The sequence below is a fragment of the Mustela putorius genome, unplaced genomic scaffold, assembly GCF_011764305.1.
Source record: "Mustela putorius furo isolate JIRA1106 unplaced genomic scaffold, ASM1176430v1.1 tig00001012_pilon_pilon_pilon, whole genome shotgun sequence".
Classification (NCBI taxonomy): Eukaryota; Metazoa; Chordata; class Mammalia; order Carnivora; family Mustelidae; genus Mustela; species Mustela putorius.
The window spans coordinates 2,227,631-2,233,716 of record NW_025421531.1 but is presented as its reverse complement, the minus strand read 5'-3'; the positions used below and the strand labels follow the sequence as shown (position 1 = coordinate 2,233,716).

Sequence of the window (6,086 nt, the reverse complement as noted above, 5' to 3'; positions counted from 1 at the left end):
CATATATGTCCACTCCTAGGTAAAGGGAGAAACTTAATAATTATTTTGTTTTTTAGTAGACTCCACAGCCAGCATGGAGCCCAACACAGGGCTTGAACCCATGACCCTGGAATCAAGACCTGAGCTGACATGAAGAGTTGGATGCCCAACCTACTAAGCCACCCAGGCATCCCAGGAAATGTTTTTTGATTTGGAAATGCAAGCAACAGGAACTCACGGAGGGGAGTCTGTACCTTCTACTTCTCCAACAACACTCTTCCCAGTCACAGATAGGTTCTGTCATCATTTCATACTCTCCAAAGCATTTTCACAGATGGTCTTGCTTTATATTCAAAGTTCCTCATAAGCAGGGAAGATGTTCCTAACATCTTTTTTTTCAGATGGGACACTGAGGCTTAGTGATTGGAGCATCACACACCAACGTGGGACTAGTCCTCCAACCTGAGCACTTCATTGTCTGGTCCAGGTGCCTTCCCTCCAGACCATTCTCCTTCCCTCTCCCGCAGGCAGCTGCTAGTGCTTTCCCTAGCCTGGGGGACAGGCCTCTAGAGACTAACACTCTACTCTCACCAAGATTGGCAGTGCCACGGTGGGCACCAGGAGACATTTCTCCCCTCACCACATAGGCTCATGATCATTGTTGGGCAACACAAGATTTATGGCTGAAAATGTTCTTTCCCTCGGAACATGTGGAGATCCTTTGACTGAGCTCAAAAGCACTTCAGTCAGATCCTTCTCTTTTTTTTTTAATTTTTTAAATTAACATATATAATGTATTATCTGCCCCAGGGGTACAGGTCTGTGAATCGCCAGGCTTACACTTCACAGCACTTACCATAGCACATACATTCCCCAATGTACATAATCAACCACCCTCTCCCTACCCCCCTACCTCCGGCCAACCCTCAGTTTGTTTTGCAAGATTAAGAGTCTCTTATGGTTTGTCTCCCTCCCGATCCCATCTTGTTTCATTATTCCTTTCCTACCGCCCAAACTCCTCACGTTACCTCTCAATTTCCTCATATCAGGGAGATCATATGATAATTGTCTTTCTCTGATTGACTTATTTCGCTAAGCATAATAACCTCTAGTTCCATCCATGTAGTTGCAAATGGCAAGATTTCATTTCTTTTGATAGCTGCATAGTATTCCATTGTATGTATGTGTATATATATATGTATATATATGTATATACATATATGGATATATGTATTTTATATATATATATATATATATATATATGTATATGTATATATATACCGCATCTTCTTTATCCATTCATCTGTTGGTGGACATCTAGGTTCTTTCCATAGTTTGGCTATTGTGGACACTGCTGCTATGAACATTTGGGTGCACGGGCCCCTTCATATCACTATATTTTTATCTTTAGGGTGAATACCCAGTCGTGCGATGCTCGATCATGGATAGTTCTATTTTCAACTTTTTGAGGAACCTCCACGCTGTTTTCCAGAGTGGTTGCACCAGCTTGCATTCCCACCAACAGTGTAGGAGGGTTCCCCTCTCTCCGCATCCTCTCCAGCATATGCCATTCCATGACTTGTTAATTTTAGCCATTCCAGTCAGATCCTTCTTAAAAAAAGAGGAAACACATCCTCATGGATTTGTGCTTTGAGAATTCCCTTGGCAGGAAGCAGCCAGTAAGACCTCCAAGGGGCACTGACGAGTGAGAAGGTGATAGGCAGGAAAGCAGAAACAGAAGCCATTCTCTACGTTACCTACTCACCCTTCTGCTTTAGTCACGGCTCCTCCCTTCCAGACCTTGCATAGTATTAGGTTTCTCCCTCTCTCCCATCTCTCTCTCTTTTTTTCTTTTTTCCCAGCTTCTAGGATTTTATGATAATGAGTTTTTAAAAAACAAGCAATCCACCAGTGTGGTGGTGAGGGTTGAGGAAAAGGGGAGGGGAAAGAAGAAGAAAGGAATTCTGCTTTACTAATAACAAAGCTGTCCTAGCACATTCTCCTTGTAAACCATTAGGAAAGGAATCCTCGTGGGCACCTCAGTTGGTTGAACATTGGACTCTTGATTTTGGCTCAGATCAGGATCTTCTGAGATCCAGCCCCCAGTCGGGCTCTGTGCTCAGCGGGGAGTCTGCTAGAGATTCTCTCTCTCCTCCCCCTCTGCCACCCACCCACATCCCCACTCCCGTGCGAGTGCTCTCCCTCTCAATAAATACATAAATAAATAAATAAGAAAGTTAATCCTTGTTTTACTAGGGAAAATTTGTGGAGACTACAGAAAAGAGGAAGGAAAGAAAAGTGATCACTCACAGGAAGGAAAGAAAAGTGGGCATTCTCTCCAGGAAAAACCTTGTTGTCTTTTTTTTTTTTTTAACTTGGATCACGAATGTTTTGAGGGTGCACACAGTGACCCATATCCCTATGCCCCAACCTCCACAAGAGACCTGACTTGAGCCACCGTAGTCACTTATACATTCATTCAACAAACACTGTTTGTTGCGTTGTGATGTACCAAGCACGGAGTTATGTTCCAAGGATGGTGGCAGACAACAGGAATACCCCTGCCCCCCCCACCGAACTCTCAGTGGTAGAAGAGACAAGTCATTAGCCAGTCAGAGCCACCAAACCATCCTTAGCACCCAAGAGCTGACCTCTATGCTAAGCACTTTTTAAAAGAATATTTATTTATTTATTTATTTATTTATTTATTTATTTATTAGAGAGAGAGAGAGAGAGTGCGCATGCCCACGCATGGGCAGCATGTAAGCAGACTCCCTGCTGAGCGAGGAGCCCCATGCAGAGCTCAGTCCCATGACTCTGAGATCGTGACTTAAGCTGAAACCAAGAGTCCAACTTTTAACCTACTGAGCCACCCAGCCCCCCTTTGCTAAACACTTCTAATTACCATTTTATTTGTTCTTTATAACCCTGCGAGGAGGTCCTATCCTCAACCGCCTCACACAGATTGAGGGAGCTTAGGTTAAAAAAAAAAAAAAAAAAGTTTAAATATTTGGACAAGGGTCTATTGCATTAGTGAGGGAGAAGCTGGGGTCTGGACCCGCAGAGTCTGACTCTGGAGTGCGGTGAGGATTAGGACAGTGCTGCCCCGGGAGATGCTGTGTGGTCAGAGAAGAGCTCCTGAGGAAGTGAGGTTTACCTGGAAACACTAGACAGAAATACCGAATTCCACTCTCTCCTCCAGATTACCCACCAGACTCCAGCCTCCCCACTTTCGGGATTCCCACCCTATTTTTTGCCCCTAGCCTGGTTCTTCAAGACCCTACACCTGCCATTCCTACGTGCCTTACTTTGCAGCCCTTCTATCCTGCGTGTTTCCCCATCAACCCTTCTCAGACTCCCTCGGGCACTCAAGCTTCTTACCCAAGACCCTTCTGCCTCATTCTCTCAGGAGCATCTCGGAAATTCCGCTCCTCTCCTCACCCCTGAAATTTTCAAGTTTAGCCCAGAACTCTGGTTTTCCCGGCACCAAATATTAATCACAGTTCAGGCCCAAACTGCCATGCTCAGGTTTCCCCAGATTCCTGGGAGGGTGGGGCAGGGACGTGATTGAGGAGGAATCTGGGACTTTTCAGCTCCTGGCCACTCCAGAAAGACAGGGCAGGAGCCAGGCCTGAGGAAACGTGACGAACCAGGCACCTCTACCAAATTAAGGGGTAGACCAAGCCTTCTCCCTGTGTGTAATTGGCTTTCATTCCAGAGGGTCTGCTTTCCCTCCCCCCGCAACGGCCCTGGGTTCAAAGGGCAAAGGGAAGGTGAATGCTGATCCCAGAGCTGTCTGTCACTCCTCACGTCTGCCTTTCCTTCACTCTGCCCCGCCTGGGGAGGCTGGGGAACACCTGGCAGGTGGCAAGCTTGCATCCACCTGCCACAGTGGAAGCCAGCGGGAGACACACCCAGACTGTTAGCCTCACACACTTCCTCTTCCAGAGGATTCCTCTTTCGGGAATTCTAACCTCAGGGAACCCCCAGAGCCTGAGGAGGAGGAAGAGCATGTGGGAGGTCACTCGAGGGCTCCTTCTAGGGAAAAGTCTAATGAGGGTGCAGAAAGGACTTTCAACAAGGTCAGCTCTTCCTCCGAAAGTTGCAGAAGTCGTCAGAGCCGTGGCAGCAAACGCTTACACCGTGCTTACTGTGTGTGACGCCCGGCTCAAGGGTGCTTGATAGACTCGACCTCATTTGGGTCTTGCCGCTCATCTGGTGATTTGGAGAGCATTTTAATTTACAAAATCTGTTTTATCATCTCATGGTTCATGGATTCCACACACGGGGCATCTACTGTATCCCACCGAGGACACAAGTTTCTTCTCTTCAAGCATGAAGGGTCTAGTGGGAAAGACAGAAATGAAAAGAACCGTCCACTAGAGAGGGATAAGCGCTTTCAGAAAGGGAAACCCGTGCTGTGGGAATATCGTGGAGAGTTATTTAATGCAAACTGAAGTGTGTTGGGGTAGGAGTTATCAGAGGAGGCTTCCAGGTGGTGGTGACCCCTTGACTTCAAGGGTCTTCAAGGACGCGTAGGAGTTAGTCAGGGGCAGGGAAGGGAAGCCATGGTAAAGAGAGGCACGGAGGTGCCTATGAATGGAAAGTCTGGGAAACACATGTTGGTGGATGTGGGCACTTTGGAAGTGAGGGGGTGGGGGTGCAGGAAGGCATGAGGCAAGATCACGAGATCCTCAGAGCTTACACTGCATGAGCTGTGTCAGAGGAGCCTCGCCGTGCCAGTCCCCAGCTGTCCTTTGAGCCACCCCAGCTGAGGCCACGTGGAGTAACCACTGCCCAGATAACTACTAATCTACTTTCCGACAGTATGAATCAGTTTGGGCTTTCTAGTATATTATATAAAGAGCATGATGTAATATACAGTCTTTTTTGGTCTGGCTTCTTTTAACTCAATATAATTCATCCATGAGATTCATTCATCATGTTACACGTATGAAAAGTTCATTTCTTGGGACGCCTGAGTGGCTCAGTCAGATAAGCTGATCTGCCTTCAGCTCAGATCACGATCCTGGAGTCCTGGGATCGAGCCCCACGTCAGGATCCCAGCTCAGTGGAGAGCCTGCTTCTCCCTCTGCCTGCTGCTCCTTGTGCTTTCTCTCTCTCTCTATCTCAAATAAATAAATAAAATCTTTAAAAAAAAAAAGAAAAAGAAAAAGAGAAGTTCATTTTTTGTTACTGTTGAGCAGTATCCATTATAGGGATACACCACAATTTCTTTATTTACTTACCTTCTAATGGACATTGGGCTGTTTCCGGTTTCAAACTATTGCAAATAAAGCTGCTATGAACATTCGTGTAAAGTTTTTGTATGAACATATACTTTCTTTTTTCTTGAGTAAATGCCATAGAGTGAAATGGCTGTTCATGTTGTAGAACTCATGAAGTGTGTTTTGGTGAAGTTGCTGTTCAAATCTTATGCTGTTTTTAAATTGAATTGTTTCTGGTTTTTTTTTTTTAATACAAATCCTTTATTGTCCTCCTGTAAGGTCATGGCATAAGACAATATGGGATGCTTCATGGATTTGCCTGTCATCCTTGCACAAGGACCACGCTAATCTTCTCCGCACCATTCCAATTTTAGTGTAGATGCTGCTGAAATGAGTGCAAATTGTTCCTTCATATAAAGTTTATATTTTCTGGACCCAAGTCTTTTATTAGAGATATGCTTTGCAAATATCTTCTTCCATTCTGTGGCTAGGCTTTACATTCTCTTATTAACCGTGGCTTCAGAAAAGCAGACGTTTTTAATTTTGGCAAAGTCCTGTTTATCAACTTGTTCTTTTATAGATTGTGCTCTTGTCATCATAGCTATGGAGTTTTTGCTTAATCAAAAATCCCACCAAGTCTTTGTCTTTTCTTCTAAAAGTTTCATAACTTTAAGTCATATACTTAAATCTATGATCCATTTTTGTGTGTGATGTGCAATTAGTATGAAAATTCATTTTTTAAAAATACAGATTTCCAATTGTTACAGCACCATTGCTGAAAAAACTATGCTTTCTTCACTAAATGCCTTTATGTCTTTGTCAAAAATCAGTTATTTGTGAAATGCCTTTATGTCTTTGTCAAAAATCAGCACATACATG

At 44.6% G+C, this 6,086-nt stretch overlaps 1 non-coding gene across 1 annotated transcript; it reads right to left on the bottom strand.

Moving 5' to 3' along the window:
* Positions 1–5,498: 5,498 nt before the first annotated feature.
* LOC123393824 lies at positions 5,499–5,607 on the bottom strand. The gene has a single exon (XR_006608640.1). It is a non-coding gene; the product is annotated as a U6 spliceosomal RNA (small nuclear RNA).
* Between the last annotated feature and the right edge of the window lie 479 nt (positions 5,608–6,086).